The 27,675-nt window shown below is 44.9% G+C and overlaps 1 protein-coding gene and 1 long non-coding RNA gene across 27 annotated transcripts in view; one reads left to right on the top strand and one right to left on the bottom strand.

Moving 5' to 3' along the window:
• LOC306644252 (ral guanine nucleotide dissociation stimulator-like) overlaps positions 1-27,675 on the bottom strand; it is a gene marked incomplete at its 5' end in the record, with an annotated part of 87,625 nt that overhangs the window by 36,024 nt on the left and 23,926 nt on the right. The window lies entirely within an intron of this gene.
• On the top strand, positions 8,010-26,151 carry LOC306644258. 4 transcript variants are annotated; one of them, XR_013759244.1, is made up of 4 exons: positions 8,010-8,453; positions 9,783-10,017; positions 15,268-15,382; positions 25,325-26,151. It is a non-coding gene; the product is annotated as an uncharacterized lncRNA (long non-coding RNA). The 4 variants fall into 4 exon arrangements; XR_013759245.1 differs by lacking the exon at positions 8,010-8,453 and adding an exon at positions 8,726-8,885; XR_013759246.1 differs by lacking the exon at positions 8,010-8,453 and having other exon boundaries at positions 9,731-9,938.

Below are 27,675 nucleotides of genomic sequence, written 5' to 3'. Positions count from 1 at the left end.
GACTTCTGCTAAGTGGTCAATCATGTACACATTCTATACAGTGTCAGGAAGTTGTGATCCATCCTGATGCTTTATAAGGTTCATGACTGACATTTCAATAACAAAAGACAGGTGAACAAAAGAAATGCATGACAAATTTCACTTAAAGTTTTGGATTACACAGAAGTCTTCAGCTAAAGATGCAGAAACCCATTTTTACCCTTAGGTTCAGTGAGCATCGACAGGTGAGTTGGAATGTGATTGTGAAAAGGACATGACATAATGGTAACCACCCAGTGGGGAAACCCAGCAAGGCCTGTTGTTAGGTCCATTTGGGAGGCAGCAGAGTCTCTATGTGGGGAAAGAGGTGGGCCTTCTGGATAATTCTCTTTTCTGTTTTGAAAAGTTCCCATATAGTCTTTCATTATGGATGTTAGGGATCAGAAAATGAATCCCAAAGTAAGCTGTGTTAGTATGCTGAGTACTTTGAAGAAGAGGAAACCAGAAAGCCCTCAGGAGCAAGATCTATCTGACCTCTCTCAACCTCCTATCCCTGCTTCCCTTCCCCCCCGCAAAGTCAGTTATAAAAATGAAAACTCCTCTCCCTCAAAATTTAGGCATCCACTCTGGAAATATTATTACTCTAACCTTTAGAACTTAGGTCACTTGCGATTCTCCTGTGAGGGGATTAAGGTAGATCTCCTGGTACCCTAATTTAGTTATGAGAGAGCATTATTCTGGAAGAGAAGCTCAGTCCCTCCTGCTTCCTCTGGTTTCCTTTCTCAGTGCCTCAGCCTATGGGTTTCCTTTGTTATGTGGGACTGGGGATGGAACCCAGGCCTTGCATGCGTTAGGCAAGTGCTGTACCACAGAGCTGCCTCCCCAGCCTGCCTCACAGTATGATTGCACCCTCTTATGTGTGCTCCCACCGTGCTGTTGCTATCCACCATGAGGACTTAACTCCTGTCAAGATCTTACATGTCCCCAACGATTTTGATGGACTCCTCACATCCAAAGCACACTAGGTCATCATTTATGACTCACTGTCCTCCTTTCCTGGGTGCTTTTCTCTTCCTGGGCTTGGGAGAATGCGAGGGCAAGTCCTTCAGTCCTCACGATCCCAAATTAATCTCAGAATTGCTGGCCGGAGGGAGACATGTCACAGGCATGACCAGGTTTACCACTGGTATTACCCAGAGGTGAGTATAACAGCTACTATGTACTAGATGTACACAGGACAAGTCACTAGCACACGTGGGGCCTAGGTTACCTCTTAAAGCCTCCTATGTCTCAGTGAGACACACATATCAGTGAGGAAACTGAAATGATTGGAGGTTCAGAGAGTTGCTCGTGGTTGCACAAGTGGGGACCAGGGAAAGCAGAATTTTAAATTCAGATCAGTCTTTTTGAATTCCATGTTGTTTGACTCCAGACAATATTGTTGTTGGTGGTGGTGACGACCCTCAGCTTTTCTGGAAGTAATGCTAAGAGAAGCTTTTGTAGTGCCAGTCTGTTTCCATGCATAGTTTGTAATCCACTGAAAGCATGTGTCCATGGAAAAAGTTTGGTTTGGGACTCAGAAAAGCTCAGCAGCAAATGCTGTTCTGCTGCCCCATGTGAGTTATTGGCTAGTTAACTAAACATTGCTAAGGTGCCTGGGTTTTCTCATTTATAAAATGGGAACAATTTTGCTTTCCTTCCAAGTTTATTACCAAAGAAAATGAGATGTCTTTTGAAAATACAAGCAGCACTGTGCTTGGTGCATAGTTCTTCTGCCTTTGGAGAATATTCCCCTAGTAACATGGGATGCCAGGAACCAGGATTGATTCTTTTCTCAGTCCTAGAAATGACTCACAGTGCCAGCCTGTTCAATGCACTCAGTGAATGATTCTTGGCTGTACTAATCCTGAAAAACTTGTCGGCCTACTCCTGGGCTGCTTGTGACTGATTTGGTGCCCACAGGATGGGAGGCACGGTGGCAGAATGTGAGAATACAGGGGTGACTTCATAGTGAATTGCCTTCCCTGGGGCACATGACTGTAGAGACAGGGACAGGAAGAGAACCCAGACCCTGGGACCTGGGCTTCCCTTCAGAGCTCTTAGGACATAAGGGGAAACAGAAAGTGAGGATTTGGAGAAATAATAAAACTGGAAATGTGAGCAAAAGTCAAGCCAACAGGAGCCTTCGAAAGTTGTTTTGTAAAGAAAATCCGTCTTTTCTAAAGCATATATTATTGTGAAGTTTTAAAAAGTTAAATCAATCTGGGCCCAGTGGCGTACACCTGTAATCCCAGCAACTTGGGAGACTGAGGCAGGAGGATCCCAAGTCCAAAGGCAGCCTCAGAACTTAGTGAGGCCCTGGCTCAAAACAAAACAAAACAAAAAAAGGAGTTAAATCTAGGAAAACTGAAAACAACTTCACTTAGTAACTCATTTGAAATGAATGGAAGTTGAAAGTTTGCAGGTAAGACAAGTGGCACTTTTAGTAGGAACTGAAGAGCTTTACTTAGGAACAGAATTTGGAAGTGTCTTATAATTTCCTTCTTGTCTTCGTCTACCATTCTCAGAATACTCAGTTTCTCTCACCCATTTCTAGCTCCTTTTTATTTTTCCTGCTTTGTCAATGTGAAGAAGGGCAAGGGGCAGGAGATGATGTGCAGAGGGGACTGAAATGGGCAGGCCCGGGTGATGGTGGGGACCTGAGCCAGGGCTGTGGGTCTAGGAGAGGGGCCCCATCCAGTGTCACTCTTGAATACAAGCAACATCACACAGATAGCATTGTAGGGCGCTGTACCTCCTTTCTATGAGAAACACAGTTTTCCACTTCATTTTCATAATTAGTATTTTTTCTTATTTATTTGAAAACTTATTTTCATTGTACAAATGTATAGGGTAGAGTATTATAATTTGATGCATGTACACAGTTTGTAATGATCAAATCTCCTTAAACATTTTAAATCAATTTTAGTGAACAAGTAATAATTGTACATATTTATGGGATATGATATTTTAATACAGGCATACAGTAGTTATGGATCAAATTGAGGTAATAAATGCTTCCTTTTTTTTTTTTTTTTTTTTTTGGTACCAGGATTGAACCCAGAGACCCTTAGCCGATGAGCCACATCCTCAAACCTCTTTTATTGCAGAGCTGGGAATTGAACCCAGTACCTTTTCCTTGGGAGACAAGCACTCTACCAACTGAGCTATATCCCCAGTCCCCAACCCTTTTTATTCTTTTTTTGTGATAGGGTCTCACTATGTTGCTAAGGATAGTCTCAAACTTGTGATCCTCCTGCCTGAACTTCCTGATTCGCTGTGATTATGGACAGGAGCCACCATGCGGAGCATGTTTCCATCTCTTTATCATTACTTTGTTTTGGAGCCTTTGAGATCCTCTGAAAAGAGATTTTTGAGGATTCTCACCAAACCCATGTCATTTCAGCTAGTCCTCACCAGCCCAGTTCATGGTCCCAGAAACCCATGGTGGTTATAAAGTTCTGGTTTGGTTTTGTTTTCTTCTGTGGTGCTGAGGATTGAACCCAGGCCCTTGCACATGTTTGACCAGTTCTTTACCACTGGGCTACATTCCCCAACACTTTTTAATTTTTGTTTTGAGATAGGGTCTCACTGAGTTGCTGAGGCTGGCCTTGAATGTATGCTACTCCAGCTTCAGCCTCCTGAATAGATGTGATTGCAAGCATGTGCCATGGTTGTGAAGTTTTGAACAGTGGGGTGCTTTCATCTCTGACTGCTCATCAGCGTAAAGTCAGCATGCTATGTCCCTTGCCCCTGTGGTGGTTCTCAAATGGCCACAGGGACAGATGTGTCCTAACCATGCCTGCTTCTCCAGATGTGCCTCACCAAGGGCTCCAGGCTAAGGGACTATCATCTTTTCTTGCCACAGGGTATGAGTTCAGTGGAGCATTTGTGTCCAGGGTAGGAGGGGGAAAGTATCTTAGAAGGTCCCTTCCTTTAGACTTCTCTCTCCTTTTTCCATCTGCCAACTGCAATGAAAAAAATTTCAGCATCCTGCTACCCTTGTGCCCCTTTTAACTGTTTAGGTGTGATTTTCAAAGGGTTGAAAGCATGGCTGTCATTAAATACAAAACGAACATGGGTGAGAGATTTTCTCAAGTTCTTCCTTGATAAGGAAACCAGTAATATGTTCAGATGAATTCAAAGGAGAATAAGAAGAACAGATATATAGATATAAATATGGATATTAGAAGAAATTTATTATAATAATATTTCATTTATGTAACATTGTTTTATATTGTACATAAATTTTACATATACAATTATAGTAATTTAAGAATATTAATCTTCTAATCATATCAGGGGTATCTATATGGGCCCAAGGTATTGCTATGGACAATAAACATTTCCAAAACTATCAGCTTTTTCCAAGTAGATTTTAAAGTGTTCAGTGGTTTTCAGTGTATTCACAGTATATTTGTACCACATTTTCCAAAATATTTTTACCACTCCAATATGTAATATATTAAATCATGAATCTCAGGTGAGTGTATGCATATTTGTAAATATCGCTAAATCCAATCTTACACTTCACCCTTCTTGGTGGAACACTCTAGAATTCACTCCCCTACCTGATCCTCAGCTGATTCCCAATATACATATGTGGGCAAGATCCATGTGGCTCAGGATATGATCTATTTCTACTTGCCCATCCCCTGGCTACCTTCAATCCTGCTGCTGGGCTCTGCTGGGAGTTCTCTTATGCTGGTCCAGGAGTCAGTGCATGAGGGTTTTCTGTAAGTGAAGGGAAATTTCCTCCAGTGGCAAGTGCTACCTTGTAGGCAAAGAAAGCTGAGATTTCCCAAGGATAATTTCACTGGATACAGCCTGGCATGGTGGTCCTTGCTGGTAGTCCTACCAATTTGGGTGAAGGAGGCAGGAGGATCACAAGTTTGAGGCCAGCCTCAGCAATTTGTTGAATCCCTGTCTCTAAACAAACAATAAAACACCTGGGGATGTGGTAGAGCACCCCTGGATTCAATACCAAGTATCCCCCCCAAAAAAACAAATCCTCACTTCATTTAGACTTATTGGTTGGTGATTCGTTTCTTTGAACACCTTATTTCAATTCCCTTAAGCGCATGCTTGGAGAAGTCTGCTATAATTTTCGTGTTCTTCCTAGGCTATCTGCTTCAAACCCCACTTCCTTAAAGATTTTCTTTTTGTTTTCTGCAATTTGAATATGATATGCCTCAGTGTAGATTTGTAAATATTTTTCCTTTGTTTTTTACGATTATCTGCGTGGTGTTCTCTGTACTTTTTTGATCTGTGATCTGGGGTGTGTCATTAATTTTGGAAAATTCTTGGTCATTATTTCTTCACATGATTGCTTTCCTCTTCTCCTGTTTTTCCAGTTTGGGGTCCTTCTATCTTTGGGAATTATCCCCAGCAGTCAGATATTGTGTACTTCCTATGTCTCTGTCTCTCTCTCGGCTTTTCAGTATGTTTGGGGGTTTCTGTTGATCTGTCTTCAAGTTCACTGATTGTTTTCTTGACCGTCCCATCTACTGATGAGCCATGAAGGGCAATCTTCATTATTGTTTATTTCTATTTATTTTGTTTTTCATGTCTTAGAGTTTCCATCTGTCTGCTTTCATGACCTAGTCTTCCATACTCTATACCTTTTCTTTAGAGCCCTTCACCTATAAATCACACTTATTTTAAAAGTTCTCTCAAAGTACCAAGATCTGTCATATCTGTGTCTCATTCTGATGCATGCTTTATCTTTTAATCATGTGTATTTTCTTGCCTACTGGCATGTTTTTCTATATATATATATAAAGAACTTATTATGGTATATAAATAAGCAACTTATTATTTATACATGTATATAAATAATAACAAGTGTGTGTTTTGCTACTCTGCTGGGACTTGGCTCTTTGCAGTTTACTGTCGTTGACGGTACCAGAGGACTCACATTCCTCCATGTCCCTGGTTGGGTCACCCCTCTGTCCCTGGGTTGAGGACTTCCCAGTCTCCCTGCTCTTTGAGCTGTCATGTGCTCTCATTTATCCTGGAGCTTTTGCTGTTGGCAAGGGGGAGGGTCCTAGAATCATCCATCAATCTTAGTCATCAGTGGACGTGTGACCCTGGCCTGTGACCTTCCCAAGTGTTTTCTAGTCACTTCCTCCCACCCCTGTGGGGACAGGAAAGCCAGAGGGGACACAGGAGCCAGAGAAGTTCTTTCCCCAGCTGGGGTGAGGCCCTGAGGATGCCTCATGGCCTTATTCTTCCCTTGTCCAGAGAGCTGGGCAGGTGTCCCTGGGGTGTCCCTGGTGGGGTTCTGGTGAGAACACCTATGCTGCCTTGGGGTCCCTCAAGATCGCAGCACCAGGGCTTTCTTATTCTGTTTCAGTCAGGCCCCCCGCACAGTCAGACTCAGGACTCAAGTGTCCTGCAGTTCATGACCTCAGCACTGGGGGAACAGGTCCCAGCTGTGTCCCTCAGATTAAAGCCGCTTTAGCTTTGGGGGTTATGTTTTGACCCGTGACCTCAGTTCTCCAATGAGTCCAAGAAAAGCCTGTGATTTGCAGTTTGCTTGGCCTCTGCTGGTATTCATGGGAGGGGTTCTTCCCAAGCTCTTTGCATGCTGGGACTGAAGCTGGAAGTCCTCTTGTGGCTTTTTGATTGCTGCCCTGCCCACCTGCCCACCAGCCCACCAGTTGAAGGGCCCAGGTTGACATAGACCTCCTGACCTTTCCAGAAGCACGTGAGAGAAATCCCCACTCTGCATCAAAACTTGGCACCCTCTGTGGCTGTCCAGGTGCTGCACACCCTTCCTGTTCTCTTCTTTCCATGTCACCTGGAGTCCCCCCGGCTGCTGTTCCAAAGTCTGCATGCGTTCTGTCAGAGATGTCTGAGAAGCGCCTCCTGGGATGGGCTCCTTTCTAGTCTTCCTCGGTGTCTCCACCAGGATTTTTTATCTTTGCTAGACAAACATGGCGTTTCACTGGTCCTTTGAAAACACAGCCTTAAGTGCCCTTACCCCAGCCTGCTATTTCCTTCCACTGACCTCCCCTAAGCTGCCTGTGGGTTCTGTATTAAGTGTTAGCTCTCCATCCAGCACACAGGACAGCCTTCCTGTCCCCCTCTCCATCATCTGACACCAAATAACGAACCCTTAAAGGGTCAGGGGACTAGCCAAAGAATAATTGCTGTAAAAATGCACATGTCTTTCCTTCTGCTGGGGAAAGTCATCCCGTAGGGCAGGTGAGGGAGGTGTAGGTGCCAGTCATCTAGGAAGAGGTTGCACAGGGTGAGCAGGGTGTCTCTTGGGTGTGGAGTTTGGCAGCAAGAGAGGGTTGATGTGCAAGTAAATCTATCAAGGGTGGTGGAGGCTGGGCTTCTCTGTTGGAGAAGAGAGCTGTGAACAGGGAAAGAAGTAAGAATGAACACGGGGAGTGGGTCGCAGGAGGCATCGGTGTGAACTCACTTTTTCTGTATGTAGACTATGTATACACACACACATTGCATTAGAGATGTGTATGCCTGTGTGCAAATACATGAGTCATATGTATACACACAGACCCCGTTAGCAATGAGCTTCCAGATACCAGCTTGTTATCTTTATTTTGTAGTAGGGATGGAACCGAGGGCCACATACCCACTGATCCACATCCCCAGCCCTTTTTATTTTTTTTATTTTGAGCCACTGTTGTGCTAAGTTGCATAGGGCCTCGCTAAGTTGCTGAGGCCGTCATTGAACTCACAATCCTCCTGCCTCAGCCTCCCAAGCCACTGGAATGACAGGTGGCTTTTGTGTAGCAATCCTCATGAAAGGAAATAGAATTCCTGGGAAAAATGTCCCATTTCAGGGCTGGTGCAGGGAAAGTAGGAGACGATGTTGGAATATTTTATTGTGGCAGAGACTATGAAACACCACGAGTACATGATGTCCAAAGGACACAGAACCCAGCTTGAAGGGATTCCTACCTGCCAAACCTTGGAAAATTAGAGCATCCAAGTAAATACTAATAATGAATTCTTATTCATTGAATAAAAGCAGGAAAGATGAGACCATACTGATAAAAGTGAATAAATTGAAAGTTTGAGGAATGGGAAATTTACATAACTTCATTGTTTCTGTGTAGAAGGCTTATGAGTTACAAGGGAAAAAGGAATAAGTTCATGGTGCAGAGCCCAAGCAGCCACTAACTGAAGAGACCAAATGAACATCACCAGGAGAGGAACAAGTTGAAATTGTGTCCACCTGAGAAAATGCGATGCATAGCATGACTTCTGTGAGGCTGGCCAGAGACTTTAACCTGAATCTAATCAGCATCAGGCAAGCCAAAACTGGGATTTGCTACTAAAGAACTGGCCAGTAATCTTTGAAACTGTCAAGCTCATGGAAGTCAAAGATGTCTTGAGACACGTGACGGCTCAAGGCAGTGGGTGATTCTGAACAGGTCCAATGTGGTAGAGTCACAAGACAGGTAGTTCTCAACTCCTGTGGGCTGGATTAGAGTCTTTGATTCTACAGTGGTGCAAAAGCAACCTGTTTTCAGTAGAAACCGTACAAGCATTTTTTAAAATAATTTTTTTGGATGTTAATAGACCTTTATTTTATTTGTTCATTTTTATAGGGTGTTGAGATTGGAACACAGTGCCTCCCACATGCCAGGCAGGTGTTGTGCCACTAAGCCCCAGGCCCAGGCCCCATACATGCAGTTTTGAACTTGCATCTTTTCTTGGGGATGTGCCGTGGTCCTCTATGTGGGGCAGCTACAGAGAGTGCAGGCCCCAGCCAGCCTGGGATCATGAGGGCCGTCCAGTGACAGAGTGTGCCCTGCTGCCAAGGCGGGAGGAACAAGTGGATGCATCCCATGCATTTGCGAGTTGTGGTGTGTTTGTTCCCCTTAGGATGTGTTTGTGGGGCACTAGAAACTGGTGGGATCTGAGGAGCAGAGGGTAGGAATGTCCCAGCGTTAACTTCCTGAATTGTGGGGTGCGCTGTTGTGTCGGCACACGTTCCCTGCTGGTGTGAAACATGCTGCACACTCTGGGGTGATGGGGTGGCAGGTTAGTGACGTACTGCTTAATGATTCAACTTCCTTAAACATTGGGGTCTTAAACCAAAATAAACTCCTCAGGCCACTCAGGGCCCTCTCGGGGCCTAGTAGTGAAGGAGCGTGGGCAAAGGAAGGTGGAGGGCTTCAGCTCCTCCAGGGAGGAGGGAGTGGTTTGTTCCCCTGCCATTGATTCAGGACGCCAGTCATCACAGCAGAATGCCAGTCCTTCACCTGCTACCTGTGCCTTCTGTCCTGCGGGGTCTTGGATGCGTTTTCGTATTTCTCAGGGTACCTTTCTGGAGTGGGAAGGGATTATTCTTCCATGTGAGATGTGGATATGATGAGGATCCTAACGGGCAACACTTACCTGGTGCTTGAAGGGCCTGGCAGTAGTCTAGGTACTTTGAATGTTGACGTAATTTCCGTAATTACCCTTGGAGGCATATCGTGGTTGCTTTATCTTCCAGAGAGACCAGGGCACAGAGAAATCAGGTAACTTGCCTAAGGCCACACAGCTTGAAAGTGGTAGAGCTTGGGTTCCAATCGGGCAGTCTGACTCCAACAGCAGATGCTGGGGAAATGGGTGTGAGGAGCTAGAGCTGGAGCTCTGACTCTGCGGGGTATTGGAGCAGTGCCTTGGGCTCTTACCAGTGACCATGCTGCCTCCGCACGTGGGAGTGGCAGCTGCACACTGGCTGCGGGTCTGCACATCCCTGAGCTCACAGGTGTGTTTGCTTCTGTTTTGCCTTGCAGGTGGCCGGGTGGGTGCTCTGGAGGCAGTGCTGGATTCCAACACCGAGGTCGCTCCCTTTTGAGTTCTGCTTCAAGTTCCCGGCTCACAGGTGTACTCTGCCATAGCATGTGGAGAGTTCCTGAATGGATGCGACGTTCACTGGGCCATAGCCACTGGTGAGTCTTGTTCCCGTTGGAATGTTCCAGACCCTGAGGTCTGAGCATGCGGAGCCTCTGCTTGTTGGTGAGCCTGCAGGTAACGCCCAGGGAACCTCACCTGCTTTCAGGAGCTCTGGCTCTCCTCCACATGTCTGTCTCTTTCTTAGTGATCAGAAGCACACTGAGCTGTGAGCATGAGTGAGCCAGGCTTCTGAGGGGTGTGTTCAGGGCACTCACATATTGTTGGGTATGAAGTGGCCGTTACCTTTACGGTCTTGGTGTCTGATTAACAGGGTTTTCCCAGGTGTGTGCATGTGTGGTAATATCTGGGAGCAAAGCCCAAGGGCTGTGTCCGACTTGGGCAGTCTCCGCCCCATGTTGCACGTCTGCACCAAGAGACTGCATCACTGGCCTGCCAGGTGCTGAGGAAGTTTGCCTTGGGCTGACACAGGTCAGGTTTGCAGTGGCTTATTTGCTGCCATCGTCCTGCCCTCAGAAGGTCCTGAGTAGTGAATTATTCTTTTCAGGGTTCTCTCGTGGGGAGTGAGGATGGGAGGCATGGGTATGTTCTGTGTGGGGATTGTGCTGTTGACTGAGATACTTGTACTTGTGCAGGCATTACTTGGGCGGCGTCTTGCATGTCGTTGACTCACCCTCATTCTTCATTGTGTGCTGAGCATTGAGAAAGGATCCTGCCCAGGAATGTGGGTGTCCAATGAAGTAGAAAGAAAAAGGGTAGGAAAGGCCCTGGGTGGAACCAGCTCAAGAGTAGGAATGGGAAGAGGGGCCTGTGAGGAGGATCCCTGTCTTTTCCAGGCTCCTGTGTGACAGGACAGGGAAGGAGAGGGGGACCTCTAAGAGTACTTTTTTTCTTTTAAACTAGGTGGAAGAGAGAGTTAAACTATTTCATGAGTGAACTGTGTTATTTGGCAAAAGATCTGTGGATAACAGGTTGGAAGGGAGATAAGTTATTACTATTTTAATTTCACATGGACCAAAGTCTCTCCAGGCTTGTAAAGGTGCCTCACTTTAGGCAGAGAGAGAAGTTGTGAGCATCGAGTGAGTGGCTTGGGGTTGTAGACAGAGGAGCATGCGCAGTCCTTCAGGCTAGAGCTCAGACATGCGTTGTGCTGACTCCCTGCTGGCGCTCAGGTCACTTCTTTCTTTCCTGCCTCCCTCATGGAAATAAAAGTTCCAGTGTCTCTCTGGCTGCTATCCCTCCTGTGCCAGGACAGCATTGGGCATGTAGTCAGTGCCCAGTAAAGCATGGTGGGTAGATAGCGGGGAAGCATGCAAAGAAGGTGACCGAGGCCCCTTGTTGATGATTTGTAAGGCAAAGGAAAGTGACGTGTCCAGATGGCCCCCTGACTTTGCGTGGTCAGACTTCACGATTTGTGGACTTCTCGGTCATGTGGAAGCATAGCCGTACAAACCTTGGACTTTTCACTTCGGCATAGTATTAATAAATTACATGAGCTCTTCAACACTTTATAATACATAGGCTTTGTATTGGATGGTTTTGCCCAACTGCAGGGTAATGGGTGTGTTCTGAACATGTTGACAGGAGCTTAGGCTAAGCTGTGATACTTGATGGATTAGGTATTAAATACAGGTTTTTTTTATAGCAATCTCAATCTCACGATGATTTTATTAGGATGCAACCCGGTTGTCAGTTAAGGAGCATGTGTATTTACAATTAAGATTTCTTGGGTCCTTTGTGAAAAGACAGGGCACAGGCCTGCTCATGAACATTGAGCAGTCAGACAACTTCAAGATAGAGGTTGTGTTTTTTTCTTTCAGCACACATTTTTCTTATAAACTGCACATAAGAAAATTTACTATCCTAATCATTTTGTTGTTGCATTAAGTATTTTCACAGTGACATATAGGCATCACCACCATCTGTTTCCAGAACACTCCTCAAGTTCTCAAACCGAGTCTCTGCACCCATTAAAGTCTCTCCTCCCCTCTCCCCTGGCAGCTGCCATTGTACTTCCTGTGTCTGTATTTGGCGAGGAACCTCATCTGGTGGACTCATACTGCCTTATCCTGTGACTGGCTCAGCTCACTTGGCACAGTCTTCAAGTTTCATCCATGTTGCTGTGTGTATCAGAATTTCCTTCCTTGTTAAGACTGGACGAGACTCCATTGTACGTCTGCCTGCGTTTTAGAATCACATATAATGGTTGTCCCGTGAGTAGAGTTAAGGACACTGTACATGGTTGCAGGAGGGCCGAATACCAGGAGGTAATCCCCACTCAGTTTGGGGCCAGGGGAAGAAGGCGGAGAGGAGCAGGAGTGATGAGAGGACCCGAACCCTGCTGAATTGACCCTAAGCCGTGACAAGTACTCTGGGGGCCCTGGGAGGACAAGGAGGCTTTGCCCCTGGTTCTGTGTGCCTGGTGGTCTTGGTTAGTCGTGGTCCTGTTCTGCTTTTGAGAAGTCCAGGCCATGGCAGGACTTAGAAGTTCCCATGTGAGACGTAGCTGGTTCTCAGTGGTATTGCTGTTATTGAAACACATGCTGTATTCTTCACCATGACCCGGAGCACTAAGCTCATTGTTGTCTTTGCCTATTTTCCAGGAAGCAGAAATAACATTGGCAGGAACTGCAGGAGTTTGAGTTCTCTGCTTAGAATCATTCCAAGAATTGATTTGCTTATGTGATAATTTGATTCCTGTTGCTGTAGATTGAAGGCTTGGTTGGACTATCTTTTCTGATTCCCAAAAGAGGATTTAGAGGCACAGGCAGGAGAGGAGTCCTCCATGGAACATGGCTGAAGGTTGAAAGGCTCTGAGAAACTCACCAGACCTTTTGTAGAGATAATAACACTCATGCCTTTACAGACCTGAGTTTGGATTTCTGATCTTCAAAGTAGTTTTGGATTTGCTTGTAGCAGCCTAAGTGCAGAGTTTTCCCATTGCTGGGAAGATCTGTGGCATGGCCTGGAGGCCAATGAGAGAAACAGGAAAATAGGGGAAAAGCAAGGAGCTGTATTGTCGTGGGAGGGTCAGGAGCTGGAGTTCACGGGCTGGTGTGCAGGATGTTGAAGCAGAGGAGACGTGATTGTGACGTGATGTGCAGGAGCGTGTCTGCATAGTGGGAGGTGGTATGTGTCCTCAGCCTGGGTATCTGAGGTTCAGCATCTGCAGAGTCAATCAACTGCGTATCATAAGTATTCAGAAAAAAATTGCTTCTCTACTCAACATGTAGTTTCCTGTTCTTGTCATTATTCCCCACATAAGATAGTATAACAGCTGTTTATGTATCATTTACATTGTATGAGGTTAATGAGTAATCTAGAGATAACTGGAAGTGTACGGGCGGATGGGCCCAGGTTATACATCAATACTACATACCATTTCATCTTAGGAGCCTGGCCATCCTTGGATTCTGGTATCTTTGAAGGGTTCGAAAACCCATCCCTTACAGATATTGAGGAGCAACCAACAGTAGTTTGAAGAAAGCTTCCCTAGTAGTTGAAGAAGATCCTGACCACCACCCCAGTGGTAGCTCCTTCTAAGTTTCAAGTGAGTTGCTGCTTAGGCTTCTGGATTCTTAAAGAGCAAGATGGGAGGTGAGAAGGTCTCTGGTCACGTCCTCTTGGTTACCTAGAAATGGAGATGTGGGTGGAGAGAGGCATGGGACAGCCTCCCAGTGCTGACAGACTGGCTTTGGTGATGACCCAAAGATGTCACCTTAGGCCACCCTGCGCCTCAGTGATGGGAGATCACAAAGGAACCAAGTTCTGTTGTCTTGAGCTTTTCTTTTTCCTTATGAGGTACTTCTGGGTACTTCTTTTAATTCCATCCCAAGTGCCCACTCAGAAGAGCAGATGTTCTTCATTCTCACAGACCCCAATCTGCAAGTTCAGAGTGAACCTTCTGGCTCTTTCCCTGTGAGGTACAGGTTGCATATCCCTTATTCAAAATCCTTGGGACCAGAAGAGTTTTGGATTCTCTAGGATGATGGGATATTTGCATGTACATACTACCATGCTGCCCAACTGAAACATGAAATTCATTTGTTTCATATGCACCTTGTACCCATAGCTGGAAGGTAATTTTATATTGTATTTTCAGTCCTGTACATGAAGTAGTTTGTGTCCTTTGAACCAGAAATCAGGTATGGGGTTTCCATGTGTGACATGATGTTGAAACTGCAAAGTTGCACACTTTGGAGCATTTCAGAATTTGGATTTCCAGAATGGGTTGCTCAACCTGTGTTACACAATATTCACATGAATCTGTAGTGTAGGAGAGGAAGGCTGCAGGTGGGATAGAGTGGGAAAGGAAGTTCAGTTTTGAAAACACACATGTGGCATTTGGGTATTATGACTGTAGTGGCCTTTGTGCCTTACAGTGGCTAAGTTATTGTGTACTGTTGTCTGGTATCCTTTAACTTGTCTGAGTTTAGAATATATCCCATGTTCCATTTGGAAATCCAGCTGAGCCACACTGCCTGGTCCTCACATGCCTTTTCTTGTCCAGGATTGTGCTTGCTTTACTGAGCACTTCACTGAGTGTCTGCTCTGTGCAGGACCCTGCACTGGGAGCTGGGCACGTGCTCTCCTATGCTGGAGTAGCCATCATGCAATAGTGATGACTAGGAACCTCCTTGTAGAGAAAGAGATGACTGAAATGATCGTGCCTTTGGTTAATGGTGTTGCTCAAAGCTCCAAAAATATGGAGAAGTTTCTTAGTTGCCTTTGAAAGGAATTAACTTACCGTAGTTGACTTCATGCTATTGTTTTTTAATGTGAACCTGATCTTAAATTTTTAGAGATATTGCTGTAAATGATATGAAGTATCCCTTTGTAAATCTGTGAAATTCCTGGCTGTTGCTTGTCCGTTGACCAGTGCCTGTTGCAGCGACAACATCCTTGTGAGGACCTTCCCAGGAGGTTCTTCCCCTGTGAACGTGACTTTGGTACTTCTCCACGGGCCTCTCTTCTCACGGGAGACACTAAGTGAGACTGTTGGGAATCTGTCTGCCACTTGGGCCGTGTTCCATGCTGGAACAGCTGTACCATTGCAAATGCTTCTGACAATTGAGAGGTAGGTGCTCTGCACATGATCAAGGTGTGCAGGGTGGTCACAGGACAGTTCCAAGGCTTTCCTGCTTGGTGAGCTGGCCTAGGTGGCCGTGGGACTGAAGTTTGTAAGTCCCAGTGCAGTGGCGGGAGAGACAGTGGCACCAGTGGAGAGTGCCAGCTTTCAGTGACAAATAGTGGCTCAGGGTGTGAGAACCCTGGCACAGGACGTTTACGGAACATTAACACAGGCACTTAATGTTGGCAAAACGATGACTCTTGTTTTTCACTCTCTCTCTTTCTATTCTGATCCAGGTGCCACGTTAGAGGAGATCAGCCAGCACTGGAACTGGCTGGGACAGAATCTCCTCCATACTCTGTGTTTGATTATAAAGACGACATGGCCAGCTTTGTCAAGGGAAAGATGAAGGTAGGCCCTTTGATCTCGACCTTTCTCCCCATGTCAGGTAACTCTTCATGACATTTTGAACTCTACCACGTACACACAGTCTTCACCAATCTGATTACACTTTTTGGATTAATGCACAAAGCCAAATTAGTCCAATTTGTCACCTGTCAGTCTTTGCAGCACATAAAGATACACTTGAAATTTAGGAGAAAGGGGTGGTGCTTCATGCTCAGGCCTAATTCCTGTTATCTTTTACAGATATAATCATCCTTTTTTTTTCTCGTGGGATACCGTAATGTTAAGATTTCTGTTTTTGCAGAGCAACATGTTATTGTCTTCCTCGAATTAGTTATTCCTGACTCATTTTCTCTTTAGCTGTAACATTTGTCACCACGTTGGACCTAGTGCTCTGATCCCACTAATAGTGGATGTTTGTTCTGCAGATGTTAATTAAATGGAGTTACAGCCAGTTAAGGTCTGCGGAGGCAGGAGAGGAATCTTGGGAGGTATTTCTCCATACCTCCTGCCACTTACATTGTTATGTACCTGGTCTCCTTGCAAGGACATGATGGTGATTGGTGCTTTAAGATCCTGTTGGGCAGGGGCGTGTTTCCTCGTTCTACAGTGAACTCTCCTTACACACTTGAACACATAACCCCACAGTACAGTTTTCTTCCCTTGGGATAAAACCTCCCCAAACCATTCCCCCTTTCCTCCCTCTTCGTGTCCCTCCTTCCTCCCCCTCAGTCCATTTCCTCTATTCAAAGGATCCCCAAATGTGGAATGAAGTAAAAATACTACCGTATGCATACGTGAATATATGACAGTGGATTCCACCTTTGATGCATACCTATAAAGCACTAATTAAAGACCAAATCCGTAGTAGAGAGCCCACTACAAGTAGGAAGCCCAGGGGAGGGAAATGGAGCTCATTCTATTCCATGCCTGTACGATGACGTCAGAGTGAACCCCACTGCTGTGTGTAAGTAGAATGCACTGATAGAAACGTGGTGAATCTCCCAGACCGTGGATTTTGGTTTTTTGAAAACAAACCTGAAGAGTTCCAGCTTTTAGTAAAGGGTGTCAAAGTGAATTCTGGTTTTAGAGGAAGAAAGAGAAGCACTCTTTTCCTTTTGGGGACGGGGGATGTGAGCAGGATGAGTGAAGAGCAGGGGTGACTGAGGCCATCCAGTGCTTGGCAGCCAGGGCATGACCTCTTACCTGTGGGGTCAGAGCTGACCGGGGCTATGGTACAAGACACACACAGCTCTCGGGACACCCCTCATCCTTGCCGATGGTCTGTGCCTCAGTGTCCTGTGTCAGATGGGACTGAGCATCAGTGACACTTGTCCTGCCTCTCTTGGCCTAACGAGAACTGTAGTGGTTCTTTTCTCGAGGTGTTTTCCTCACTTGGGAGGAAGGAAATTGATTTCTGCTATGTTGCTTCCTGAATCCCTTCTGTAGGAGAAGGAAAAATGTCCTCTCCCTAGGTTCTGTGGTTGGGACCCTGGAAATGACATCGCTATGCAGCAGATGAGCAAGAGAGAAAGAGTTGATCTGAATGCACGCAGAGTGTATACACGTGGCAGAAACTCAGCCTTGTAACTGGTAGGGTGGTTAGAATCGACCTTGCACAGCACCTTAAGGGAAAGCAACCAGTTGACTGAGGACTGAAATGACAGGAAAAGGGGTCCATCTTCTGGGGTGGCTCAGGGTCGGGGAGGTAAACATGGGGGAAATTAATGGCAGGGGAGGGCTGTCTCTGTGAGGCTGTGTGAGCCCCTCATGCTGCGGAGATCAAGAGGTCAAAGGTGTCTTCCCAGGACAGAGTGGGACATGCCTGTGCAGATGGAGAGTCCCTCCTGACTCGAGGCAGACGGGGCAGGGCAGACAGTCTTTCTGGTACCCTGTCTTTTTTGTTTCTCAGTTATCTTTGGCTCAAAGTTATCCTTATGCTAAAGTGGCATGTTTGGGGGTGACAGTTTTGATCCATGACACTTCAAAGCCAGTATGTCCTAAAAAAAGAAAGGAAGGAAGAAAGGAAGCCTGAGGAGGCAGTGCTGGGGAGCGAGAACACGTGGTGGCATTTGTTCTTCCCACTCCTCGGGCCAGATCCACAGGGTGTGAGAGTTGGACCTTTCCTGGGCCCTTGACTGCTCCATAAAACTTAAAAATCCCTCTGCTTCAGCTCTTCCTGGGACCAGACACTGAAGTGGTGACAATTGGGAGGCCCTATGGCCACCGTCACGTCTGCTTGGAGCCACTGGGTCCTGTTCTCGGCCATGCCAGTCGACTCCAGAGCCTGATAAATAATGAAGAAAAGAGGAAACTTCACCAGCACTCAGGTTTATTTTATAGTAATTATGATTAGATTATTGTAACGTGAGTGCCCAGGTTTCATTTCTAAAAGGACTTACACAGTGAGGATTTGGTAACGGCCCCGAGAAAACAGACTCATCTTAGGAAACAGGTTATCATAAGACAGTCATATAAAGCGCAAATGAAAATGTTAATAAAAAGAAAAGGACAGGTAACGACAGACTGTCACCCTTGAGAAATGGACCACAGCTTCTATTCTAGAGTCCTCTGTCACCACCGCAGATCACAAAGGTGCCTTCTTGTTAGTGGTGTTTTACAAAACAGTTGCAAAAAATATATATAAAAGCTCAATATTTTTAGCAATTAATTTGATTAGATTTGATTTGCCATTTGCAACTCAAAACCACACTGAGATTTCATCAAGCATACAAACAAAATAAATGCTGGAGAGGATGTGGGGGAAATGAACACTTCTATCCTGTTGATGCAAATGTTAATTAGTATAATTGCTGTGGAAATCAGTGGGATTTACTCAAAAGACTAAGAATGAAACCACTATGTGACCTAGCTAAAGGACCCCTTGGTTGTTTATTCTAAGGAATTAAAGTCAGCATACTGTGTCATCACACACATGCCAAGTTTATAGAAGCACAGTTCATGATAGCCAAATTATGGAATAAGCTGATGTCTCTATCAATGATAAGCAGATAAAGAAAGTGTGGTGTATATACACAGTGGACTTTTATTCAGCAATAAAGAAGAATGAATTTGTGTCACTTGCAAGAAAATGAATAGAAGTTGAAAGTCTTGTTAAGGTAAGTAAACCAGACTCTGAGAATAAAGGGTCATAGGGTTTCTCTCAAATGTAGAAGCTAGAGAAATATAAAAGGAAACAAAAATATAGGGGCAGGGGATCTCAAGAGAGAGGAAGGAAGACTAGTCGAATAGAAGTCAGGGCCCAGGGTAGGGATAGGGGAGAGAAAAGGGAAACATTGGGGAGCAACATTGACCAAATTACATTGTTATATCATGTGCATGTAAGAGTATGTAGCAATGAATGCCACTAAAATTTATAATTATAATTCACCAATAAAAATAGGAGAAGCCAAACTCACAAGATCAAGGACAAAAACAAAACCAAGAATACCCTCAACAAAGCTGACTCAATGACCATGTTGGACATTCATTCCTTTATCATTTTCTAGGCCCACTTTGTGAAACTATCAAGTTGCACAGAATCCTCCATGTCCCCTGCATTTCAGTTATTAAGACTTTTTAAAACTTATACTGTCGAGCCCATGGCTGTCTTCTGTTTTCAGAGGGAAAGTTGCTGCCTCTTTATAGCCTTTTCATTTCTCACTTGTTGACTCTCCAAACCACGTCCAGTGGGGACTAGGAAGTCTGATGCAATCCTACTGTCTGTCCTGAAGTTGAGGTGGACCTTAGTGGGACTCGCTGGAAAATATATCTGTTTAATGCATATATGAACATAAATACCCGAATTCCCTATAGAGAACTGTGTTCAGTTGAATGCATCATTTAAAAATTAGATTTCCAATCTGTGAAACTAGAAAAAGGCCTGAAGGCTGACAGTTCAGGAAAATGTCATATGAGAAATAGTTAAGATACAAACTGTTTGTGGCTTCCCAGGTGTTATGGTTTAGCTGGCAAGTTCATGTGTGAGACAGAGCAAGTTATGAGAGCCTTAACCTGACTAGTGCATCAGTCCACTGACAGGGACTAACTGGCTGGCAACTGTAGGCAGTAGGGTGTGGCTGGAGGAGGTGGCTCCCTCGAAGTTTGCCCTTAGGGTTTATATTCTGTCTTGGTGAGGGGAGTGCTCTCTCTCTCTCTCTCTCTCTCTCTCCCTCTCCCTCTCCCTCTCCCTCTCCCTCTTCCTCCCTCCCTCCCTCCTCCATACCCTTCTATGGTGATGTTCTCCACTCTGATGAGTTGGTCTGTGCACCTTGTTCAAGCAGCTGGTCACTAATAGCAGCCTCCCACAGAGATCATCTCCTCTCAGCTGCAGCCTGAGTAAGGATCAGGATGAACACTTGGCAGTTTCTAAATAAAACCAAACATATACCCATCATTGAACCCAACAAATCTCACTCCTAGCTACTTATCCTAGACAAATAAGAACTTAGGCTCACACAAAAGCCTACACATGAATGTTCAGATGGCTGTCTTCATAATCACCCCAAAAATGGAAACAAATTCCCAAGTCCTCTAACTGTTGAATGGAAAAACAATGGTGATACATTCATATGAATACTAGGCAGCAATCAAAAGAACCAATTATTGATAAGTGTAACATCTTGAATAAATCTGAAAGGCACTGTGCTGAGTGAAAGAAAACAATCTCAAAAGTTTACATGCTGTTTTCATTAATAAGATGTCTGTTTAAAACTAGTGTAAAGAAGAATAAATCATGTTTGCCAGGGATTATGCAAGCGACGAGCATGTGGCTACAATGGTGGATTGTGGTGGAGTTTGGGCAATAACAGCTTTTTCTGTAACCTTATTGTGCTGCTGGTTGCATGCATCTCCATGTACATTGGAATTCAAAGAACTGTGAGCCAGAAGGAAAGTTCATCTACAGTAGGTCAATTGGGAAAAAATAGCTGAAGAGGACAATAGCTGTCAAAAATGTTAATTTTATAAAAGACCAAGAAAGGCTGTGGAAATGTCCAGGTAAAGGAGCCTGAAGAGACATGACTAATGCAAAGGGCAAAACCCACAGTGAAGGGAAACAATGACATAATGTCCTTTCTATGAACAGATCGAAATATAGCCCTGACGATTCAGTTCTAACCTTTCTCAAAACCTGGAAAATGCTGATTAGTGGTCTTGACTTCTGTTCTGATTATCCTTTTTTACATTAATTAGTTGATTCCATTAAGTATCCATGTATACATAAATTATGTCCTCTCACATTAAACGCTATGTATTTGTGGACATAAGGCAGAAGAAATTCCTCTTTTCCTTTAAGACTGTTGAATACCTTATGACAAACCATTTATGCACTCTTTTTAAGAGTATTTACTATCATAAAAGCATTAAAAATTTTGGTGACTCTTAGTTTTCTAAATAATCATTTGAGATTATTTTTCTAATCCCACAGGAAAGTTCACACACTGCAGAATGTCCAGCTTTGTGAACATTTTTCCAAACAGTCTCACTACTGAGAGATCTTTGTTTTGCAAGTTGAAAAACTTCTTCCCACAACGTTCTATACACTGACCAAGTAACAGGACATCCCACTGCTAATTGACTCACTTACCAAAAGGAATTTACTGACTCACTGATCATAGATGGACATGGACTGCACCTTCACGCCTCTGTGGTGGTCTTTACCCTGCCTTATTTCTCTTAGAAATTTTGTCTTCAGTCTGTCTTCTATTGTAGTGGCAAATGTATGCTAGTGCAATCAGAGCTGCTATGTTTCCTCAACCATATCCAAAGGACAAAAACATTATGTCTAAATCAAAACATTAAAAGCAGTCCTGCACCTCACTGTCTGTATACCTTACAGCATGTGTTATCCCTGAACCAACAACAGCCAAACACACACTGTAGGAGACAAAAGATGATATCAGGGAGGGACCATCATATCTCTCTGCAGGAATAATACTCTCTTAGTTGACACTTCCTTTTCCTGGAAAAGGAATCAGCTGCCATTTATTTGATCCCTACTCTGTGCTGCCTCTTTGCATCCTTTGGGCCATTTCAAACTACAGGGAACTGAGTTGTCTTTCCGGGTTCCCTTAATTGATGGGAGTGTAAGGGAAACATCAGAGGAAGGTCAGGGTGACAGCCAAGCCTTGAGCAGTAGAGCAGGCGGGCTTCTGGGGAACTGGAAGCCCACCAGGGCACAGCAGCAGCTCTGACCGCTCCAAGGCCAATCTCATGGTGTGCCTGGGGAGTGAGGGTCCTGGCTGTCTCTTGGTGCAGGTTCCCTAGGTGCTTAGTGCCAGCACCCTGGCGCGGTGTCTGTTTTCTGCCACATCCTTGTCAGTACAGGGGCACTGCTGGGCAGTGCTACCCAGAGAGACGTGCCTGCTTGAGGTCCCGCTTCCAACCTGAGGCTGGGGCTGAGCTGACAACATATGCCAAGAAAGCCCTCCCAGCACCTGGCTGTGCCACAGGCCTTGGAGGCGCAGCAGATTGGCAGGCGCCCTTCCAGGCACCTGTCGCGTGCAGCCATCTCACCACCCTGACTGACAGGCTGCTCCGATGGGAACCGGAGCATCGGGGTGTCCACACCATCGTGGCCACAATGAGGCAGCCACAGGACTCACACCTACGGAGTCTGTGTCCGGGCAGGAAGCCCAATCTGTCACACCCTGAGTCCGCCAGCTGATCTGACAGCCCAGCAGGCTTCCTCAATCCCGATAATTCTTAAATTTGGTCTTTTCATGATGTCCCATAGTTCTTGGAGATTCTGTTCATGATTTCTTACCATCTTCTCTGTTTCGGCAACTTTATTTTCAAGATTAAATATTTTGTCTTCATTGTCTGAAGTTCTGTCTTCCACGTGGTCTGGTCTTTTGGTGATGGTTTCCACTGAGTTTTTTATTTCGCTTATTGTTTCCTTTGTTTCCTTCATTTCAAGGATTCCAGTTTGTTTTGGTTTTTTTTTTTTTTTTTTTTTTTTGAGAATCTCTATCTCTTTGTTGAAATAATCTTTTGCTTCCTGCACTTGCTCTTTCAGCTTATTGGTATGATCATTCATTGCCTGCATTTGCTCTCTTATCTCATCCTTTGCTTCATGAACCATCTTACTCATGTATAATCTGAAGTCCTTTTCTGACATTTCTTCTAACATACTATCATTGGATTCTATTAATATAGAATCTAGATTTGTTTGGATCATTTTCTTCCCTTGTTTTTTCATGTTGTTCATGTATCTTCCCCTCTAGCAGTGCAGATCTGGGGTATTGCAGATTTCCCCCTATAGGCTTCTAGAGGCCCTATAGGTTTCCAAAACCCTTTCTTTAAGGGGAGATCAATATTAGCAGTGCCCAATTTAGACACTATGCAATCCTAGACCAAATAGCCCCTATGGGGGCAATAACAAAATTGTGATAATAAACAGAATGAGTTCAAATATTATCTTCAGTAAAACAAACAGATTTGCAATAAGGTCTGCAGTTTCTAATGGAGGACAAAGAAGATGCAGAGGGATGTAGAATGTGGCTGTTCATGGATTAAGTAAAGAATATACAGAAGTTCTAGATAATAGAAATGGTGAGAGTGTAATCAAAAGAAATTGGATGTTATCATGCAAAAAAGGGAGAAAGAGACTCTGAGGAAACAGGTAAACAAAAGGAAAAGAGAGCAGGAAGAGTAAAGAAATAAAAACTTTAACTTTTACAATAAGGAGAAAAAAGAAAATCTATAGTATAACAGTCATATAGTAATGAAACCTCCCACAGTTCAGTAGCCTGATGCATGACAGGTGCCTGACAATGAGCTTCAAGCCACCAGCAGGCGTCTCAGGATGGGATTTGCCCCCCTAAAGATCCGAGCTCCGGCTTCCAGAATTATCCAAGATGGACGCTCTGGCTTCCAGATGTGTTGGCAAATGGGGAGCTGCAGCTCAGGGTGTGGCTGTGGTCAGCAGGAGGTCCTGGAGGCAGGATGTGGTTGGTCAGGCAGGGGTCCTGGAGGTTGGGTATGTTTGGTGTGGTTGTGGGATCCTGGAGGCCAATTGCAGTCGGTCAGGGGTCCCGGTGATAGGGTGCAGTCAGTTGGTCTGGGGGTCCTGGCAGCAGGGAGCAGTCAGTCGATGTGAGGGCCCCAGAGGCAGGGAGTGATCTGTCATGCTGAGGGATCCTGGAGATGGGGCTCAGTCAGTCCGGCCAGGGGTCCTACGGGGCCTGGCTGTTGTCTCAAAATGGCAGCAGCCACATTTAATCAAACCTGCAGGTACTGTAACAGTGAACTTCCAGGCAACAGCAGGCAGCTGGTGCTCCACTGGCGGTCAGCGATCAGTTTGCTGACTGTTGTCGGACGATCTGGAGGTGAACCTTGAGCGTTGGGTGATGGATAGGTGTAAGGCAGGCGATGGACAGGCGAGAGGCAGGCAAACGGTGGATGATAGGTGCCAAGAAATAGATATCCTCTTTTTTAAACCAGAGTTACAGAGCGACAAGGAACACAGCCTCCCTCTAGTCCACCATCTTGGATCTAACCCTGCAGGCTTTTGGCTGTACATCAGGTTTCTGAGGAATGCTGGGACTGTTCAGTGACATGGAGCCATCACTGTGGGACAGCCATCCAGACTCCTACAGCCTGAGTGCAATCTTGAACAGGCAATGTATTCGTTCCTTTTCCTAAACTTCAGGCTCTATGTGCACATTTAAGAATGATTCCTAGCCATTTTCTCATCCTTTGGGTCATTCCCGCCATATATTTTGTGAGGCATTTTATGTGTGAGGCTGAATAAATAGCAGAATATTTTATAAAGAAAAACCTTGTGACTTCTACCATATAATATTTAACAGGTTCATTCAGAAATCAAAAATTCTATTCAAAGGTATTTGCATATGAGCCAAGTAAAACTTATTTGTTGGCCTCCTACAGAACAGGAAGGTTTTATCTTTAGATCTGTCATCGTGTTTTTTTTAAACGAAATTCACAAATTGGCAGACCATTATATCAGATGAGTAATTGGATGCCATTTAAATGACCCACTTTTAGATTTTAGGTATTTTTCCATTAATGCTGCATTTTTTTCACCATTTTTAAAAGCAGAAGAACTAGGGCCAACCTACCAATGATTAGGTGGAACCTGGTCTTCAGTTTGGCATATCCCTCCTCAGTATCCCTGAGGTCCTCTGCCTAGTCAGCACCTCACTCCTATTACCTCCCCAGCTTCCATAGTTACCACTTGCCGTATATGAATGGAGGACCCACGTGCTACAACATTGCACTCTCTGATTATCACAAGTCCCACTTTTCACTTAGCCATCCTGACACAGCCAGTAATATTATTTACAAGCAAATGTTAGATTTTAAAAGATTCTATTCTATGAGTTCCTTTCTAAAAGAGCTTGAGGCAGGATTATAGCACACATAAATATTCATGAAAGAACACTGTGTTTTAAGTGTACTCCATTGAAAAGTTGACACATCTCTGACACACTTTTTATTTTGGGGGTATTATTTATAGGGAATTATAGCAGGTATGTGATAGTGAAATGAGAAGTCTTCTATCCATTTTATTCTTTTCCTCATCATGTTTGTGAATAAGGATAAGATAGTTATTCCAGTGCAGATGTTTCCCACTTGTATAAATGGATGCTGGGTGTTGCCTGCTGCTTGGATGTGTGCATATTATGCTTGACACTAATATTGTACTTGGTGAGTGGCAGGAAGTCAGTACTGAAGTTGAGCTCTTGTTTTCTAGCAGCTGTGCTCAAGATCCTTGGTGTGCCTTCTGCAGTTCTGGCTGCGCTCTTCAAGTTCTTCAAGGTGACTGTCTGGTCACCAGAATCATGGCGTCTGCCCTTAGAGCATGTAAAGCATTGTTCCATGAGTGTAGAAATGGTCATGTGGAAGGTTCCTGGGAGGAGAGATCATTGATAATGGACTCTGTGTGCCTCACTAATGAACTGTTTTTTCTTCTTTGGTTTTCAGGAAGAAAGTGCCTTCAAACACCTGTGCACCTGGGAATCCAGGCATCTGCTTCACTTCAGAAGAAACATTCGTGATTCACTTCAAGAAGACTTGAGCAGGAAGAACTGAGCTGCAGGTATTCCGCAGGTACCTTGCATTGCAGATGGGTTAGAAGAGAGAAGAGCTGCTTCATGGAATTTGATCACATTTTCCTGAAAATCCCATACACAGGTGAGTCCCCAATATACTTAGAAGCCATTTCCCAACCTTTTTAATGGAATTGCATCAGAACCCCTGATGATGTGGAAGAGCCATAATTAGTTTGCATGTTAATCATGTATTTCATTCCTGAGCTCATTGCTCAATCCAGCCATTCTGCCTTGAGTACGTGAGCTTCTCCTCAAATCGCAGGCAGTGCTCTTGCTTTGTGAGAGCATCACCCTGATTCAGTGAGCCTGATGCAGGCTGCAGCCACTCAGGGTTCTTGTGAAGGCCTATTGGTGTGGCTGGTCTCTGACATCCTCATCCAGCCCTGCTTAGAGTATGGGGTTAAGGGTCCAGGCAGGTACCTTGTTACTCTCGACCTCCATTACCATTGGGCCTCTCCAGTGTCCCTGGACTATAGCCTGCTCTTGTGGCCTGGGCTCAGTGAATCTGAGGTTTGGAATCCCACTGTGTGGCCAGATTCCAGGCCCCCCAGCAACCTCATAACTGGTACAACCTTTCCTAATATTGTTTGAGTGGGAGAATTCTCCCACCCATCCTCCTCCACACTTATCACACATTTTGTAACTTCACACTTGAGGACCTTTATTCGTTGACTTAGTTCTTAGTGATGATGGTTGCTGAGACTTTGTCACTTATTCAAGTTCACACCAATTGCATGAGCTCTGATCTTCCTAATATATTTTGCAAGACTCTCTCATTTAAGCTATGACTGCCTCTGAAACACACACTCTACATTTGGAGTGTCAAAATTCTTGACACCGCCTCTTTGGCAAGTATACGTTCTCTTCCAATTTGGAATGTCTTAAACATGCCCGTTGGGATGTTTGTGGAGGTACTGCTGGAGAAATTTCACTTAAAATATAGAAAACACAACAAATAACAGTCCTATTTTTTACACTAAGCACCTGTAATTAATATCCCTTTCTTTGCTTCTGTGAGTTGCCCCTTTGAATTTTTAAAGAAAAATTTGCTGGAGAGCAAGGTCTCAAGAAATGAATGTTAGTCATTCTCAGTGTTTTGAAGTGAAGAATGTGTTCAGGATGTGAATGCTTTCCAGCCAGTGCCTATCTATGGCTTCATCACAGGTCAATCACAGGGTTCTCTCGGGTAAACTGATCCCAGTAACACAGACACCAGCCCCTGCAGTGTGTGCCTAGCCCTTTCCCCACGTGGGCTGACTTGGCACTTTTCATGCCTCATGACTGACACCGTGCAGTCATTAGAGTGTGTCTGTGGCCCAGATCTGAACTGCGTGGCCAACATGCTGCAGGCCTGGTGCAGGCAGGTCCTAGGCTGCTCCAGCAAACCCTGCAAACTAGGTGCCATACAGCAGAAGAGAGGCCTTCTGTCCAGTTCCAGAGGCTGCAGGCAAGAGGTGTGGGCTCTCCCAGTGCCACAGTCCCTCACAGGTTCCCAGGGAGTGTCCTCCCCAACTCTCCTACCTCTTGCCCACTCTCCTGCTATGCCCACAATCTGTTTTTCCTTTCTGGACCATCCAGTCTCTGTCTCAGACCTCACACAGCCTGTTTACCCGAGCCTCCCTGGGTCTCTTTGTCCAAACTCCCATTTCTACAAGAATTGCAGACATTGGATTTGGGACCTGTTTAAACTGTGTTCCTTCATGTGACCTCTCCTTAGCTTGATCAGTGTGCAAAGACTGTTTCCCCACAAGCTCACACCCACTTTTGTGTGAACAAGAATTTTCAGGTGACTCTCTTCTCTGAAGTACACTGGTCTTATTTCAGAGCTCTCACCACTGAGGCTTCCTGGTACCCTGTGTCCTAATTGGTGTCATGGTAGGTTTTGTCTTCCTGACTGAGAGGATCTAGTGACCTGCCAATTCACTCTCTCTGAAAACACCAACACTCTGCAGTGTTCCCCATGGGCTCTGCAGAGCTTTGCATTTGAGCTACTCTCTGATGTGTGCCACGTGTCCTAGAAAGTGGACTGACCCCCTCTCTTCTGAAAGCCCAATGCTTGACAACCTTTGAAGTAAGTTGTTATTTTGGATTCTTTCTTTAGTAGGCAGGTGCTTGAATCCTCTCCTTGAAGGTTTACAGGCCTAAAGACCAGATGTGTCCAGATGTTGACTTGAAGGATATCAGCTCCTATAAGACCTCATCTTGGCGGTAGTTATTCCTCCC

The sequence above is a fragment of the Sciurus vulgaris genome (genome assembly GCF_902686455.1).
Source record: "Sciurus vulgaris genome assembly, chromosome: 14".
Taxonomy (NCBI): domain Eukaryota; kingdom Metazoa; phylum Chordata; class Mammalia; order Rodentia; family Sciuridae; genus Sciurus; species Sciurus vulgaris.
The sequence above is the reverse complement of the archived record's forward strand: the minus strand, read 5'-3'. Positions and strand labels throughout refer to the sequence as shown.